Below are 18,026 nucleotides of genomic sequence, written 5' to 3' on the forward strand. Positions count from 1 at the left end.
ATGCTCAGGAATCTCCGTTCCCATCTCCTTCCTAGTTTCCTCGGGTCCTTCTGGAAGGGGCAGCATAGCCCTCTCCTGAAGCACTGCTCTTTCTTTTGTCACTTCTTTTCCCTCACTCTTCATTTTGCCATAATCACCTCTCGACAGTGGAACCATTTGCCCTGGGGCTCCGGTCCATGTGATGGAGGGTTGGGCTGCCTCTGAGCATCTCAGCCTCAGGGAAGTCGGCTCAGCCTGCAGGAACAAACAATGCAGTAGAAAGCAGAGCATTTCCTCTTCCGTGAAAAGGCACCAGAGGGAGGGAAGATGGCCTCCAGGCACTGTGCATTTGGGCAGAGCTGGGTCAGTGAGAAAAAGACCCCTGGGCAAAGAAGCCTTCACACCTCCCATTAGTCAGGGGAAGGCTTCCTGGAGCAGGTAGGAATCCTCCCCCCACCTCCAACCAACACACGCCGACTGAGATGTGGAAATGATTGGAGAGAGAAAGGAAGGTCCAGGAATATGGATCTGTGATTCTTTTTTGGAGAGCTGTTGGGGGTAGGGGGGACAGGAAGATGTACAATCAGTCTGGGATTGGTTTATTTTGATTGCTTTTTAAAATTATCTGGGTAATTGATGTTCATTGAAAAAAATAGAAAACACAGATAAGCCAAGAGAAGAAAACAAAAATCATCTGTTAACATCTTGGCAAATATCCTCTTTCTATGATTAGTTACATAGATAATACTTTTGTTTAATTAATAAAATGCTCTCTTACTGTACACAGCTTTAAAACCTGCTTCCTCCCCCCCCCCCTTTTTTTTTAACAGCGCAATATACTAGGACATCTTTTCAGGTCAACAGATACGTAAATTTCACCTCCATCCATGTTATTGGCTCTGGGGTACGAACTGGTGGTTGTGAATTTCCCTGGCCTTCGTGCTGCCCTCTCCTCAGCCGCAAAATAACCTGGGCACTTGCACCAGGGCTGGGACTGGATGTGGGCTCTTGGCAGCTGGGAAGGCTGGATAACAGCAAGGAGGAAGGAGGGAGGAGGGAGGAGGGAGGTGCAGGGCTGTGTGTCCAGGCCACAGGAGGGCAGCAAAAGCCCCTCTGGAATGGGGGCTGCCTCCCTTTCCCGCCTCCCAGCCTGCTTGCGGATGGGCAGCCCTGAAACCAGCCCCTGCCTGGGTCCAGGCGGTGAGGTGCTGCCCGGAGGAAGTTCCCCCGTCCTCAGGCTGAGCTGGCCAGGCCAGCCAAAGTGTTTGCTGGCAGGCAGGGTGGGCTGTCAGTTTCTACTGGCCTGGAGGGGGCCTGGGTGTGCTCACGAGAGAGTCAGAGAATCTGGACACGGAGATGTGAGGGTCTTTCCTCTGCCAGGAACCCACACGGCTCCAGGGACCGGAAGCCGCAGCTCCCCCCAGTCTGGGGGGCAGCCTGGGGAATTGGCCAGCTCAACCCGGTCCTTGGGACAACCCAGAAGAAGGAATGAAATGAAGTAAGTGGGAGCCAGGGTAGCACAACCGTTAAGCTCATAGCCTTGGAGAATGATGGGGACCTGATTTCCAGTCCTGGCTCTAGCATTCACCAGCTGTGTGACCTGAATCAAGTTGCTTAACCTCTCTGAGCCTCCATTTCCCCACCTGTAAATCCTTAGCAGTATCTACTGTGTAGAGTTTGCGAAAATTAAGTCAGATATATACATAAAGCACTTGGCACACTGCCCAATAGATGTAGCTAGGGTTATTTTTTAAGTCATTATCAGGTAAATAGGCCTGGAGAGCTGGGAGACAGCTGCATACAGAAAACGATTGCGTATTTCCCCACGTTCACAGCTATGGCTGGGTTTTCTGTGCGGGGCCAGGTGTGGGTGTGGGTGGGTGGAATCAAGAAGGGGAGGAACGGGGGTGAGGGGTGGAGGGTGAGGCATTATGAACCTAGCTGCTGTGAAACCAGGTAAAGGCTCAGGTCACCCTCCCGGGTAAGGAAAATGTTGGATTCGTCCACCGGCACCTCCTTCATGGGCACTGCGCTCAGAGGCCCCCTCCTCCCGGAGGTGCAGGGCAAGGCTGCCAAGCTGGATAAGAAGAACTGAGGCCACGGGGCCGGCACCTCTGTTTGAACAGAGGGAGGAAGGAGGGCTGAGTGCAGATGCAGGATCCGTTGGCCTGGGGACTGGGTGGAGGGGAATCACTGGAGGATCGCTGCCCGGCTGCCAGATGGTCTCTCTAGGGGGCGGCGGAAGGGGGCAGGTACCTTGACCTTGAGCAGCTAAGGGCCCTGTGGTCCACTGGGTTCACCCTCCAGGGAAGCAGGTGCCCCCGCTGGCCTCCTTACCTGCACAGCGGCGGCCTGGGCCGTGCACCAGCCTCCCCCTTCCCACCAGGCCTGCTAATGAGGAGCGGCTTCTCCAAGGACAGAGGGCTGTGCTCCCCGCAGGTGGACTGGTGGTGGATGATGGAGGGTGAGTGTGTCTGCCTGTGTTCTTTTAACTTCTCCGGAAAGGTCACCAAGGGGTCTCCATTACGAGCGGTCTGGAGCCGGGTAGGATTTTCTCCTACAATTTCATCTACTCCCTGGATGGCCCCCAGTGTGTGAGCCACTGACAGTCCTCAATCTTTGCAATGGATTTCCTGGAAGCGGCGGCCCAGGCGGCAGCCAGTGATGGATATGTGCTGGGGGGATGGGGGCAGAGGAGGCTGTCAGCGCCCTCCCACACCTTGGCAGGGCGCGCACTTCCACCCACGCGAGGTATCAACACCCACAGAAATACTTGTGTGTGTGCACCAAGAGGCATGGGCAAGGATGCTGGTTGTAGAATTGTTTGCATGGGAAAAAGTCTGTTCATGGGAGGTGGGAGGGGCGGCTGCAGCCTGAGCGTGGATGGGGTCCCCTGGGCTGTGCAGCAGTATCACTTACCACAAACGCCCCCCAGAGTTGGGCCGCAACAGGGACCCTGAGTGAGGGAGTGAGTGGAAAGGGGGTGGTTGAATCAACTGTGTTACATTCGCACGTGCAATACTATGCAGAAATTAGAAAAAAGAGAAAAGCAACAGCAGATGAGGATGCTCTATATATGTGGTCATAAAAAAAATGTCCAAGATATATTGTTATGGGGGAGAAGTTGCAGGACAATATGGTCGGCTTGATCCCATTTATGTAAAAAGCAAAGAAAAACAAACATCCTGGCATCATACACACATGGGTGTATGATGTATGTGTGTGTGTGTGTGTGTGTGTGTGTGTGTGTGTGTGTGTGTGTGTGTGTAAATGCCCAGAAAAGGTCTGGGACGATATAGAGCCAACTGCTAATATAGGTTACTGCTAAGGAAGCAGGGATATTAGTAAGAGACGGGAAAAAAAGGAACTTTCACTTTTTCTCTCTTTACGTCTGTGTTCACATTTTTTTATGGAGAGAAAAAAGCTAGTGTAAAGAAAAGTACCCGGGACTTCCCTGGTGGCACAGTGGGTAGGGTGCCACGCTCCCAATGCAGGGGGCCCGGGTTCGATCCCTGGTCAGGGAACTAGATCCCACATGCATGCCACAACTAAAGAGTTCGCATGCCACAACTAAGGAGCCCACGAGCCACAACTAAGACCCGGTGCAACCAAATAGATAAATATTAAAAAGAAAAAGAAAAGTACCCTCCTTTCCTCTGTGCTCCTTGTCTAACTCCCTCATCTACCAGAGCCTTCTGCAAGTTCCCACTCCTTACTGCACTTTTTGGGACAGTGAGTTCCTCCAAGGTCTCTTAGTTTTTTCTTTTGAAGGAGGAACCCTGGCTGGGAGAGCTGGACGTGACCTGGATCCATATCAAAGGCCCCTGTGACGTTGGAGCGGACCAGTAACAACCCAACATCCATCCTGGCCTTCTGACCTGCATCCCCTGCTCTGGCGGCCAGGTCATCCAGTAGACCCTGCGGAGACAGCCCGTGGGGTGAAGCCCCTTTGAGGGGGGCGGCCTGCAGCAGGGGAGGTGCATGGGAAGGAGCCCAACAAGGCTGTTTGGTCGTCACCAACTCTGATCTATTCTATGCTGACGCCTCTGCAAGCAGGTGCGACCACCTCCAGTTCATCCAGGCTCAGCTAGGGAACTTCACCCTGTCCCTCTCCTGCGATGAACCTGGCTTCAGGTGCTCGCAGTGTTGACACCCAGCCAGATCGCGACTCAGTGGGTCGTAGCCACCTGCTGCTGCTGGTGTTTTATTGGGATGCTTCTTGAGGATAAGGAGAAGTTTCTATCCTAAGTTCCTTTCCCGGCGTTGAGGATGGAGGTACTTCCCCAGCCACAGGATCCACCTTCTCACCAGTGCTTCCTGAAAGTTAAAACATTGGCAAGAAGTCAGGTGACCGGTCAGAAGCCATATGACGCAGCCACTCCCATCCTCTCGCCTCAGCCAGACTGGACACCTGGGTGACCTGCTACTCCTGAGGGTCCCCAGGGCCGAGGAACCCTCTGACTGGGCTTCTTGGTGATGGGAGCTGATGCAGGGCTGCACCACTTAGGATGCCTACAAGGCCAAGGTGACCCAAACCCTGTCCAGCTCATCTTAGGCACTCCATCCCCTGCCCCAACACCACCTGCAGTTGCTCCAGCATGCCTGCTCCTGCCTGCCTCCGGGCCTTTGCATAAGCCAGTAGGTCTCAAACTTGTGTGGGCATCAGAATCCCCCTGAGGGCTTACTCAAGATTTCTCGGCCTCATCCCCAGGGTCCCCGATTCAGTAAGTCTGGGGTGAGCCCCAAGAATCTGCATTTCTAACAAGTTCCCAGGTGACCTCATGCTGCCCATGCAGGGACCACCCTTTGAGAATTGCAGATGTAAGCCATCCCCTCATCTGTCACTCCCTCGGGAAGCCTTCCTGGACTTTTCCAAGAGACATGAGCGTCCCCCACCATGGGCTTTCATGGGACCTGGTACTTCTGTTCATGGCACTTATCACATTTTGCAATTACTATAAATTTGTGAAAATGTTAAATTGATGCCCGTCTCCCTCTTAAGCGTATGTCTGTTTTGTTTCCCCTTGTCTCCCTGGTGCCCAGCACAGTGCCTTGTACATAGTAGGTGCTCAACAAATAGTTGCTGTATGAACGAATGAGTGAATGAATGAATACATGCAAAAGACACTCAGAAGCTTGTCGTGGTTACCACTGGCTCAGGCGACTCTGGGTTCTAGTAGCACAATGAGGGGAAGTGGAGGGAAATGGTTTGGAACACAGTTGTGGGGGTTCAAACCCAGCGGGTGGTTACTAGCTGTGTGACCTTGGGTTCGTTACTTAACCTCTCTGTGTGTTTCCTTGCTCATCTATACAATGAGACTAGTAATGGTACCCAGTTCACAGAGTTATATGAGGAGTAACTGAGTAATCCATCTAGAAGGCTTACACGTATGCCTGCCACATGTTAAGTGCGATCTAAAATTATGTCTTATTGTTATCAAAGTGCCTGGCAGTGAGGCCCTTCTTGCTTTTATCAGACTCTGTCCAGGGATCAGCTTCTGGAGAGGTCCCTCTGGTAGACTTGGGTAAGACCTAGACGAAGGAATTAACCCAGAGTCTGCATTTGGATGGACTTTCCCAGAATTTGCTGTGCCCACCTGCCCGGGCTCAATGATGGTTGCGGGCAGTGTGTGTCTGCGGGGTGGGGACACGGCTGCCGCCCTTCTGCCTGTCCCCACGTGCTTGGAGCGGGCGTTTCTGACCTTCCCTCACTGCCTGCCTGGCATGGAGCTGACTCACCGCCAGGAGCGGGTGGTGATTAGTATGCAGGGCAGGTACTGGGAGGAAAGCTGTCTCCACGCAACAGCTCTTGATGTGTTTCTCTGATTAATGTGGCAGAGAGAACATTGCAGCTTTTTCCTGAATGGTTGCCACGTGGAGCCGGAGTCATTAGCATTGCATCTCCCGCTTGCCGTGACCTGCTGACCACCCTAAGTAGATAAAAATGAAAATGGCCAAGACAGCTGCAAGGCTCAGAAACAAACTGCCTGGTGGCTCTGCAGCCACGGGAGAGTCTTTCATGTGGAAGTTTTCCGGAACGGCCCCGCCTTCCCCATCCTCTCGCACCCCTGCTAAACTAACTAAAGCCATCCTTAAAGTTTCTGCTTCTGTCACTGTTGGTCTCCAGTGAGCGCAGAACCCCTTTCTGGGCAATGGAGCCCAAGTATGAGTGTGAGCATCATTGCCTCCCCCGCAGGTGTGTGCCCAGGTGAAACATGATGGGAGGAGGGGAAAGGGTACCAGGTAGAGGGATCAGATTGGGTGAAGGACAAGGTGGTGGGAGGGAGCTAGAGCACTGAGGGGTCCGTGCTGGGCAGAGAGAGCAAGTGGGGTGGAGCAAGAAAGGGGACTGGGGACCCAGACTTTATCCTGAGGGCAATGGGGAGTAACATCGCATGGAGGGATGGTATCTCATCAGCAGTAAGACCAGGCGTTATAAAGATCCCTGTGTCTCCAGCGTGATGGATATTGGGGGCCCCGTGTAGACGTGTGGGGAACAGTGAGGAGGCCGTTGCCATAATCCAGGTGGGTGCTGCTGCCTTGAATTAACACCACACATTCCTCAGGGCAGTTCCTCCCAAACCCCGGGAGTTGGGGTATCAAAAGCTTGCGTTGCTCGGGGAAACTGAGACAAGCAGTGTTGGCTTGGGAGGTGACAGCCTCAGCAGGATGGGAGTGATGGTGGGGAGGAGTTCCTTCTGGAACTTTGCTCTTTCCTTTGCTCTGTGGGGCTGGATTCATGGTACCGTGCTGTTCTGAATTAGTGGTCTTGGATTTTTTTTTCCTATTTGCTATTTTCGTTCTCTGGGTCTCAGTTTCCCGGTCCATGCAGTGGGGGAGGGGCAGGGAGCTCAGAGAATGGCCCCTGGGCTTCCTGGGAAGGATAATGAACGATGAGGCGGGCCCAGGTAGCGCGCTTGAGGTCCTGCCAGCTCCATGCCCCCCCACCCCCCGCCACGGAGCCTCTGCCACCACCCCGCACATCACCGTCACAGCCCCATTTGGGTTCTGGTCTTCAAAGCCAGCCCTACCGCACCCACTCGCCAGGGAGCAGGCCTCTGAACTCAGCCCGGGCTGGAAGGGAATGAGCAAGGGCGCTAATTGCGGAGTCGGCAGGAGAGGCTGGGAGGAGCAGCGGAGAGAGAGAGAAATCATCTTGCGATGCGCCAATTACCGATCAGCTGGGACATAATTGCGGGGCTGCCATCCCGGCTGCTGCAGGTACCAGGCCTCCCTCTCGTTAATCAACGATAATCCAGAATGACGACCCTTAATGATTTGCAAAGACACTTACACACACACACACACACACACACACACACACACACACACACACACACACACACACACACACACACACGCTCTCACACGGACACGAGTAACTGATAATCAACCACGTGATTTGAGGCAATAATTCTGTCCGGGCCAGAGAACAGGCTCCACCCTGCCAGCGAATCAGAGCCCAAATCACAGCCGACCCAGCGCTGGGTGGCAGCTTCCCTAGGGGAGGGAGGCGCCTTCCCTTCTCTAGAGTGGGTGCCGAGGGCCCATCATCCCTAGACAGAAGGAGCACACACGTTTTCTTGTTTCCTGCTTTGACCTACCTGTATCTTCTAATGTGCGCACATTATACTTCGTAGCGTTTAGAAACACCATTGCCATTGTTGTCGCTTATTCAGGGCCCTAAACCAGTGGTCTCTAACTTAGTGCACATTCAAATCATCTAGGGAGATGGCTAAAAATGTGGATTCCTGCGCCATGCTCCCGAATGTTTAGACTCAAGAACCGGCTGTGGGACCCAGGAATCTACATAGTTCATCAGTGTCTCAAGTGATCTGGGCATAGATGAGCTGCAGACTACACTTGAAGAAGCAGTACCCTAAACCAGCGGCTCCCCACCCTGACTGCACAGTGAGATCGCTTAAGGGGATTTTAGAAAATTCTGTTGCCTGTGCTCCACCCCCAGGAATGTAAGACTTAATTGACTGGGGTGCACACTGGGCATCAGGATTTTTTTTTAAAGGCCCACAGGTGATTGTAACCGTCAGCCAAGGGTGAGACCCTCGCCTGATCATTCCAGATGGGCTCAACTGGCATCTGTCTTCCCAGCCTGTTCCCGTTCTTTACCTCGGGAACTGCTACCTCGATTGCCTCAACCTTGAACACGCATATGAGTCACTTGGGTTTCTGTTAAAATGCAAGTTCTGGTTCAGGAGGTAGGATGGGAGGGCCACAACCCTAGACACATTTCCAGGTGATGATGATGCCGATCCTGGAGAGGTAAGACGCTCTTTTCCTTGGTTCAAGGCCCAAGCGTGTGAAGTTTGGTGCCAGAAAGTCCTGTTTACGGAGCTCTTCTTCTGGGGAAAACTCAGTGCTGGTGCTGGCTCTGCAAAGATGAATCCAACCCACTCTTGTTCAGGTGGCTGACTGTCTGCAAGTCACATGTTCGGTTCTTTTAGGGTCCTGAGAACAAGACATGCTCAGGCTAACTCAGGTGATGGGGCCCCTGGGAAGCAGGGGGAAATGGTGCCTGCCTTGGAGAAAACAAGATAAGATAGATTCTTGTAAAGCCAGGCTCGGAGCATGAAGCAGTCATTGGGCTGGAGGGCCAGGTAAGACGAAACATAGGCATGTGGCTTGTGGCGGGGGCCTGGTGGGCTTTAGCAAATCCCTGGAAATGAGCGCTTCCTGGAATTAGACATGGGAGGAAGGCTGCCCGTGGAGAAGCTGGGGATGCGTGTTAGTCTCTCACCATGGCCACAAGCATCTTGCATTCCAGAATGAGCATGCTGCTGTGTCCATCTAGAGGAGAAATCTGTTTCCCTTCCTCCTGAACTTGGACCAGCCACAGGACTTGCTTTGACCAGTAGAATGCAGTGCAGGTGACGCTATGCCAGCTCCACGGCTGGCCCCTAAGGAGCCTGGCAGCTTCTGCTTTCATCCTTTGGAAGCCAGCTGCCATGTAAGAAACCAGCCACCCTGAAGCCACCATGCTGGCCACACGGGGGAGGCCATGTAGAGGAGCGCCGAGCTGGCAGGCATGTGAATAAGCCTTCTCGGCCCTTCCCTCCCAGTCTCGCTGCCAGTGCAGAATGATCCCAGCTAATGCCACGTGGAGGGCAGGGCAACAAGTCGAGCCCTGCCCAGATTCCTGACCCACAAAATCACAAGTGCGTTGTTGTTTAAAGCCGCTAACATCTCAAGTCCACTGTTACACAGCAGTAGATAAAAGAAAAACTTGGGTTCTTGTCTCAGTTCTGACACCCATAAGTGAGACCAGTACACTTGTCAGACCTCAGTTTCTTCCTCCGCAAACTGAGGGTTAAATGAAATCATGCATCTCAGACCTGGTGCCCAGGGCCTGGCACACTGCTCTGCTCACCAGATAATCATAATCTATGATTATTACTGAAGCCATGCCAAGGTTCCCATACCTCTGCTCCACCCAGACTGAGCGATGGCCATTCAGATCCTCTTGTCCCAGGTCCTCACATGAACGGCCATCATTCTCCTCTGATGGGAATGACCTGTCACCATGGCAGCACACTGGCTAAGAGCAGTGGCTTCTGAGCCAGAAAAGCATGGATGTCCTTTTCTGCCAGTTTCTAGCTTTGTGACCTCAGGCAAGTTATTTAATGTCACTGAGCCTTAGTTTCTTTGCTTGAAAAGAGAGGAAGTCAGCCAAGCTCCTCCTCCAGGAAGCCTACCCGGATTAACCTCTCCCCACCATACGTCTCTAAGTAGTGTTTTGTCGTGTCCTATTTACAAGGCAGGTGCTAATTTCTGAACTTTCAGAAGAGGGATGAAATTACCTACACAGGTTGGAAAAAGGGTGTGGAGGACCCTTGAGCATACTTCATTAATAAAAATAACTCCTCTTCATCAAGTCCAAAGAGTTTGCTAAGTACTTTGCATGTATTGTCCTCACAACACACCTGTGAGGGAAGGACCATTGTCACCATTCCCCCTGTGGGGTGTGAGAGTCCCCACGCTAACAAGGATCCCCCTTCACGGCCCCGGCACCCTGAGCCTGAAGGCCTGCACCTTTGCTCCCAGCCAGCAGGGGGCGCACACACATTGTTTCTAGCGGGCTTCTCACCAACCTGCCCAGGTGCCCTTTGCGGTTCTCCTCTTCTGTGATTGAGCGTGTGTTGCACACACAGGGGCCCTACTTGAAGCAGACTATTTAATGTCAGGAGCCTTCAGATTGTGCGGTCGTCCCCAGCAGGCAGCCCCCTGGCAATGCACAGGATCTGATATTTACTGAGTGGTTCCTACCCCAGGCACCGTGCTAGGCACTTGACAAGCACGATCAATTTTACAAATAAGAACACTAAGTTTGGGGCTTCCCTGGTGGCGCAGTGGTTAAGAATCCGCCTGTCAATTCAGGGGACACGGATTCGAGCCCTGGTCTGGGAAGATCCCACATGCCGCGGAGCCACTAAGCCCATGCACCACAACTACTGGGCCTGTGCTCTAGAGCCCACATGCCACAACTACTGAGCCCACGTGCCACAACTACTGAAGCCTGTGCACCTAGAGCCCGTGCTCTGCAACAAGAGAAGCCACCACAATGAGAAGCCTGTGCACCGCAGCGAAGAGTAGACCCTGCTCGCCACGACTAGAGAAAGCCTGCATGCAGCAACAAAGACCCAACGCAGCCAAAAATAAAGAAATAAAATAAATTTTTTAAAAAAGAATGTTTAAAAAAATTATTTTTAAAAAATACTAAGTCTCTATTTTCACCTCATTTTAAAAGCAAGAATACTGAGGTTTGGGGCTAAGTGGCTACCCTTGAGACCTCCCCTTTCTGCTCCAAGGTGGTGGGCGTGGGGTGGCGATAGGGGGCACTGGCTGAGGCCTGGGCCTTCAGAGAGGACTGGATTAGAAAGAACCCTTCCCAGAAGAGGAATGGTTCTTGCCCCAGTTCTGCCTGGGTTCCAGCCTCCTCGTGTTTTGTCACTGTTCTCCAAAGCTCTGGGCGGGCCCCTTGAGCAGGTCTGCCAGCTCCGTGCTGCTCTGATGGAGCACCCAGGGACACTTCCTCTTGGTGTCAATTCCAGCCACCTGGCACACACTGGCGAGTGTCCTGGGTGGTGACGTTGGTAGTGATGGTGGGGAGGGGAGGGCCAGCCTCATGGGAGGGGAGAAAGCATCAAAGCATGTCACAGTGGACAAGCTAGCTCACCCCCTCTGCCATTTTACATGCAAGGAAACAAACCCAGAGAGGGGAGGCCACTGGTCCAAGGTCACCCAGCTTGTAATGGCAGAGCCAGGGCTGGAACCCAGGTCTCTGAGCTGCCAGGCTTTCTTCAGGCTTTAGGTGACCACGTTATTTGGGGCCTGGAATTGCCTCTTTCCCACTACCCAACTGCCCACCACATCCCTGCCATGTCAAACCCTGCCCATGTCGATCGAGGCCCGGCCTCCTGCCCCTCTGCCATGAGGGCTTCTCTCCCTGTGTTGGAACCATCGCTCTTTAACTGGCCTGTAGCACATGCATTCTATTCTGTGTTGACTTGCCTCTTCTCTCCAGTGGATCTTTGAGACAAGTGCCAAGGGGTAGGGCAGTACAATGGATAACGCACTGGGCCAGGCACTCAGACACCTGAATTTGAACTTGGCTGAGCCGCTAACTTGCAGTGTGTCTCAGGGAGGTCACTTCCCTGGGCCTCAGTTTCCCCTCTGGTCTAGATCAGGACTTCTCAGACTCTGTCCATGGAGTCAGCCTCTGACCAGAGTGGATGGGGCCCTGCTCCAGATTCAGCTGCAGCAATCTTGCTTTTTTTCTTTCTTAAATACTTGGGTTTTTGTGAGGGGGAGTGGGGGAAGATTCTGAGGCCGAGAGAAGTGTGAAAACCATTTTGAGGTCCTTTCTAGTCCTTTCTAGACTAAGGACTAGGATTAGTCCTTTCTAGTCTAATCTTGCTGTTCTTTGTATCTTTCTCACCCCCCCAGTCGCTAGCAGGAATATGGCATCTTGCATAGAATAGTCTAAATAAATATTTGGTGGACAGAATGAATGTCAGTGCCAGGAAGCAGGGCCGTGCTGAACTTGGCTGGGCAGGGGAGGGGCCCAGCAGGAATAAAACAGCCAGAGGGCAGCTGGAGGGAAAGGGGGCCTGGAACCGGCTTCTAAGGGGAAGAGGGCCTTCGAAAAGGGGGCCGAGGATGCCTTGGGTGCGCAGCTTTCTGCTCCCCACCTCCTCCAGGTTCCCTCCTGGCTTGCCCCTGAGGTGACACTGCCTCCCCCGTAACCCTGCTGCAGGGGCCACAGTGTCCTCGCACAAACCCTGCTCCGTACCCTGCTGCCAGGGCCGCCCACGCAGACGGGCGGACATAAGTCTGGCAGACACTGGTGTGGCTGAGCGCTCCACACACTGGAGTGGAGGAAAACTCTGGCCTGGTTAGCCGGCCAAAAGCTAGGTGGGACGCCTGGCCCCAAGGCCCCCAAAGGCAGGCCTTTCAAGCTGCAGGAGTCTGCGGGGCCTCCCTGGACATTCTTGAAGGGAGGGGTGTTGTGCCTTTTGTCAGTGGTAGACCATGTTCTACGTGGCGTGGGTATGTTAGTTCTGCTTCCGAATCTTGGCTCCTCCTGGAGCTACAAATTACACTCTAGGCTTCATCCCGGAGCAGGGCTTCCATGCCCCAGGGTAATCAGGGACCACCCCGATTGCACAAGTGTGGCTGCCCACAATTAGAAAAGCCTGTGTTGTGCAGTGTTTAACTCTGACCGGAGTAAGAGGAGGCCTGAGAAGTACAAAGGAAAACCACAGTTACAGCCCCAAGAAGCTCCATCAGGACACTTCCTAACATAATGTTTAAATTTCACTCTCATCATCATCTTCGTTGTCATTCCAGTACCCACCCACCTCTGCACTGCTTTAAACCCTACTGCGTTACCATCTGCCACGTCTTTGGGGTCATTCATGCATTCACCTCAGAATGTCTCAGCAGGAAGCTCTTTAATCTTTGTTAAGAACCAAACGTGCCAGGCACTGTGTTAGATACTTTATCAACTTTATTTTATTTAGTCATCACCGTAACTCCATGAAGTTGATCTGTTAGAATCCTTCTACCTGCAAGTAACAGCTACCTTAACATTACTGGATTGAGCTAGGGGTCCCTCACTGAACAGTGAAGGACTGATGATCTCAGGAAAAAGTCCAGAGATGGGTGGCTCTAGGTGCTGAACGTGGCACCAGGACCCCAGTTCTTTCCACGATTCCATTCCATCGTCTTTAGTGTGTTGGCTTGACTCTCTGAGTAGTTGCCTTCATCACAACAAGATGGCTGCTGTGGCCCCAGCCATCACTCCAGACATAACGTCCAGCTGCAGAAGGACAACCGTTTCTCTCATGTTTTAAGAGGAGGGGAATATTTCCTAGAACAACTCTCTAGACAAACCTCTCAAAGATCCCTCCCTACATCTCATTGACCAGAACTGAGTCACAGATCCATCCCAAAAAGAATCACTGGCAAGGGGAACATTATACCAAGATTTGTTTAGACTCATCAGGATTTCCCCCTTTCCCACCCTGGGCGTGAGGAAGAGGGAGTGGATTCCTGAAAAAAAAAGTTAGGGCACTAAGGAAGAAAGCAGGAGTGACTATTGGGTGGTAATCAACAATGTCTGCCACACAGGTCATTACTGTTATCTCCATTTTACAGATGGGAAAACTGAAGCTAAGAGAGATGAAGCAATGACTTAAAGTCACAGTAAGAGGCCAAGTTAGGATCTGAACCCAGAACTGTTTTACTCTAAAGTCCTAGCTCTTTCTACTGTAGGGTGCACCAAGCACCATTCTACATCTGCTTGTGAGTAAGAAAGACTGTTATATGCACATCGACTTCAAATTCTTGCTGGAACAAGGGAGGGTATAAATAATATACAGATACACTCATATATTATTTTACTGCCAATAAAATGATGTCATAAGAGTTTACATTAAGGTATGTATTTATTAGCATTTATTTAGGGCCTTCTAGGTGATTTGGGAAAAGAAGGGTAAGCCCTAGACTTGAACTTCATGAGTCCCCAGTGGGGGAGTTGTATGAAGAGATAACTACAGTTCTTTGTGATACATGCAGACTGTCATTGAAGTAAGAGCAGGGAAATGTGGGAGACCAGGAAAGGTAAAGTTTTTACCTTTCACAGGAAAGGTAAAAACTGAGTTGGGTTTTGAAAGATACACAGAAGTTTGCTCAAAGAAGAAGAGGGGAAAGCATTCTTTCTAGGCAGAGAAAAGAGCCCTGCAAAAGGCACGGGGCAGGAAGAGACAGAAAGGCGGGTGGGAGGCAGTTTTCCAGGGGCCTCGCGTTCCAAACTAAGGAGTTTGTCTTGATTCTGTTAGGCACCTGGAAGATTTTTAAGCAGGAAAGTAAAGCAATCAGATTTGAATGATTTTGAAGACCTTGGAACCCCTAATGAACCCAAGTGAACGTGAGTAGGCGACATGGAAGAGAGGAATCAACGGCTAAGACACAGATGCGTGCTCCAGACGTGTGGATCCCGACACAAGTTCAGTCACAGAGGAGCAAAGAGAAGGAGTTCTCCCCTCATCAGCACTGCATCCAGCTGTTCTCGGGGCCCAATGTGCCACACAGGGATGTGCCGGACCTTCCAAGGGCTTGAGAAAACCCACAGAGACTATGAATAACTTGATGAATGTATCCATACAGAACAAACATACGGACTCTGAGATTGTTACTAAAAGGTAGCATTGAGTGTTTACCATATTCTAGGCACTCTGCTAAGTACTCTATATACATTATCTTATTTAATACTTACAACAATCTAATAAAGAAGGTTTAGGCCAAATTACATGAAATTGCCAGTATTTGATGTGCTTAATTTATGGGAACAGGGAAGGAACCTGGAGGTTGGCATGGGCCACACAATCACACAAAGCCAACTTACGATTCAAACTCAGGTCTATCTGATAAGGACTCTAGAGCAGGGGCACCCAACCCCTGGGCCGAGGACCGGTAGTGGTCCACGGCCTGTTAGGAACCGGGCCACACAGCAGGAGGTGAGTGGCGGGCAGCAAGTGAAGCTTCATCTGCCGCTCCCCATCGTTTGCGTTACCGCCGGAACCACCACCCCACCCCTCCCTCCGGCCGTGGAAAAATTGTCTTCCAGGAAACTGGTCCCTGGTGCCAAAAAGGTAGGGGACCGCTGCTCTAGAGTAAGGCAACCCTGAGTTCTAACTGCAGCCATCACTTACTAGCTGTGTGTCCTGGGACAGGTTGCTTAACCTCTCTGAGCTTCCTTTTCTTTATCTATACAGTGGGGAAAATAACGGAACCCCTTCATTACGTGTGGCTTAGAATAGAGAATGCATTAAAACTCTCAGCACAATGCCAGACACAGAAGAGGCTCCCAATGAATATTAGCTGTGCCTATCATCGTTGTTATTAATATTCCAAAGTCTGGGCTGTTAAGCGCCTTCCCAACCCGCTGCGGGGTGAGATGCCTTCTGGAGTCACTGTGTCCCTTGGGCGGAAAGCAAAGAGATTCTATTGCAGGAACCATGACAGTGTTACCGGTAAATAGTCCTCAAGCTCATGGGCCGAGGAGAGCCAGAAGCTGTGTCCTCTAGTTTCCAGCGCTGCAGACCCCTGCTTGCCCCTTCCTCTCCTGAGGTCTCTGGGCCCTCACAGCCACAGGGGATGACCCAGGAGGAAGCAGCCTTTGCACTGGAGAGTGGTTGGGGCAGCTCTGCCCTCATTTTGGGCTGCCCTCCTATGGAGCTATTTCTGCTCCTTTTCTCATGAACCAGCCTAAACGGAGTGTATTTCCAGGAAAGCCCCACTACCTTTGCTTTCAAGAGCTGTGACTACCAGTGAGGGGTCCTGTGAGTCCCCATCGCCCTCGGGCCTCACGTATGCGCTTTCTGGTTTTGTGTACAGATGTTTCTGAGACGTGCATGCATGCAGCTGTGTTTGTGTTTCTGGGCCCAAGGGGAGCTGTGCTGGCATGGGCTGGAGGTTGACACCACCCTTGGCAGCAAGAGCCCCAGGACACCTTATGCCCATTACATTCCATGCCTGGGTGGGATTCCTGCCTGCTGGGTGAGTATTGACCTCCTGCACCTTTCCAGCTAAATTTCCAAGTGTTCTTTAGGCAGAAATGACAAGTGCTGTTAACTTGAGAATGAAGTTCAAACCCTGACACCCAGCTGTTCTCAGGTCATCTACTGGAGATGGGGTGCTTCTCGCACAAACTGACATTGAGGCAGCTGCGGTAATAAAAGACTGAAAGAAGAGAACAGGCGGGCCAGCTAAACCGTACCTTCGTTTCAGTGCTTTGGGATGTGCACAGATCTTTCTGGTACCGTCTGCCCTTTTGCTTGGCTGGCCTCTTGCACAAGACCTGGCTGCCCCCAGCTCAGTCTCTCTGAAAAACACTGTTAGCCCCCTCCAGAGAAACACAAAATACAGACACTCCTTATGCATTTTCCTGGAAGCATTCTATAGCTCCAGCCTGGAAAAGCTTCCAAAAGTTTTTTGAACCAAAGATAATAATAATAATAAAAAAAGAGGTGGGGGAGGAGAAAAGCTTGGGCAAACGTTCCTGTTGATTAATATTCAAGGGAACAGACTTGGATTGTAGGGAAAGGAAAAAGGAAGGGTTTTCCAGGTCAATATAAACATTTGTGCTGTTTGCTTTAAAGGCAGTTTCAAAATAGTTGGCCTCCCCAAAGCGATTTTTTGGAATCTACCCAGAGGGCAAAAACTTACCCTTCCTTCCCCCATCTGGAAAGCTTTCACACCAGAGGCCCCACTCATTCCTGAGCTCTGGCTTTAGAAAGAAGGACTTTCCCAACCTTCCAAGATTCCTTGCCCTCCCTCACCCGGCTGACCCACAAGGAGTTTGTGTTGGCTCCACCCTGCAGCAGCTGCATTCCAGCTGTGGCGCTGCTGTTAGGAAACATTTCAGAATCTCTGGCTGCAAAGGTAAATGAGAAATGTGTCCTAATGACACCTGAATGCTGGCGGAAATCTGCAAACAGAGACGCCCAAGGAACAGATTCCGGACTTCGAACCCCCTTTACAATTCTGCTGTGCAAAGAGCCAGCTGTTAGCTAACAGGAAAGGTTTTTATTGGTCTCATGGATAAAAGTGCTGACCAGCCTGACCCCCCCACCCCTACTGTGACATGCAAGAAAATGAAAGTCAAACATATTTGTGAAGCGTCGAAAATATTTTCACTTACTCATGAGCGCTCATCTTTTTAATTAAAGCACAGCATCTTGCTCAAAACAAGCCTCTGGAACAACAGAGTAATCAGAACCTTAATTTAGGGATCTGCCAGCTGATCCTGACTGCTGTGGGAAGGTTATAGCAGTAGCTTAGAGGCAGACGATGGGGCGAATGTCTCCCAGGAGCTTCCCTCGTCTTCGGAAGACGGTGTCTGCCGGAGGATTCGGGGGTAGAGGGGGTGCCTCAGAAACCAGCAAGGACCCTTTAAATGCATAGAAGTTGCCAGACAGGGCAAGCTGAGCAAATGGCTTTTTAGGCAGCTGAAGCCCTCAGCCGCTGTGAGGGCGAATGCCACCAAGCCGACCTGGTTGCCAGGAGTGCTGCCGCCTTAACTGGGGTCTTTCCCCTCAGTCTCTTTGCCGCCATATTATCTTCTGGGACTGCGCTGCAGACCCAGCGCATAGCCCATGGCGCTACCTGGTTTTAGCACAGCCGGCAGTAGCTGCGAGCTACACTCTATCTTATCCTAACCTCTTCCTTTCTTGGCTCCTGGGATTCTGTACCTTTTCCCCAGCTTCATCGGCCACCCAGCCGGACAGCGACAATTAACCACCATGGAAATGCTTTGCGAACCCAGTATCCACGGTGAGAACCTCCCTGAAGTCCTCCATTAATTCCTGGTACTGAAAACGGATATGGAAATTTAGTAGGAGAGCTGGTGGCCTATGTTCCGGGGGGGGGGGGGGGGCACCCAGCTATTGTGAAAGCTTCCTTCTCTCCACTTCTTCCTTCTCCTGCTGTCCCACTTCAAACACTCCCTACCGTCTACCTTTTAACAC

At 51.7% G+C, this 18,026-nt stretch overlaps 2 long non-coding RNA genes across 2 annotated transcripts; both read right to left on the reverse strand.

Moving 5' to 3' along the window:
* Positions 1 to 562: 562 nt before the first annotated feature.
* LOC137220102 (uncharacterized) lies at positions 563 to 5,965 on the reverse strand. The gene is made up of 2 exons (XR_010941470.1): positions 5,719 to 5,965; positions 563 to 4,296 (listed from the first exon to the last, which is right to left on the reverse strand). It is a non-coding gene; the product is annotated as an uncharacterized lncRNA (long non-coding RNA).
* Positions 5,966 to 12,990: 7,025 nt separating this feature from the next.
* LOC137224875 (uncharacterized) lies at positions 12,991 to 17,235 on the reverse strand. The gene is made up of 3 exons (XR_010943560.1): positions 16,726 to 17,235; positions 16,277 to 16,381; positions 12,991 to 13,315 (listed from the first exon to the last, which is right to left on the reverse strand). It is a non-coding gene; the product is annotated as an uncharacterized lncRNA (long non-coding RNA).
* Between the last annotated feature and the right edge of the window lie 791 nt (positions 17,236 to 18,026).

The sequence above is a fragment of the Pseudorca crassidens genome, chromosome 1 (genome assembly GCF_039906515.1).
Source record: "Pseudorca crassidens isolate mPseCra1 chromosome 1, mPseCra1.hap1, whole genome shotgun sequence".
In the NCBI taxonomy this organism is placed as follows: Eukaryota; Metazoa; Chordata; class Mammalia; order Artiodactyla; family Delphinidae; genus Pseudorca; species Pseudorca crassidens.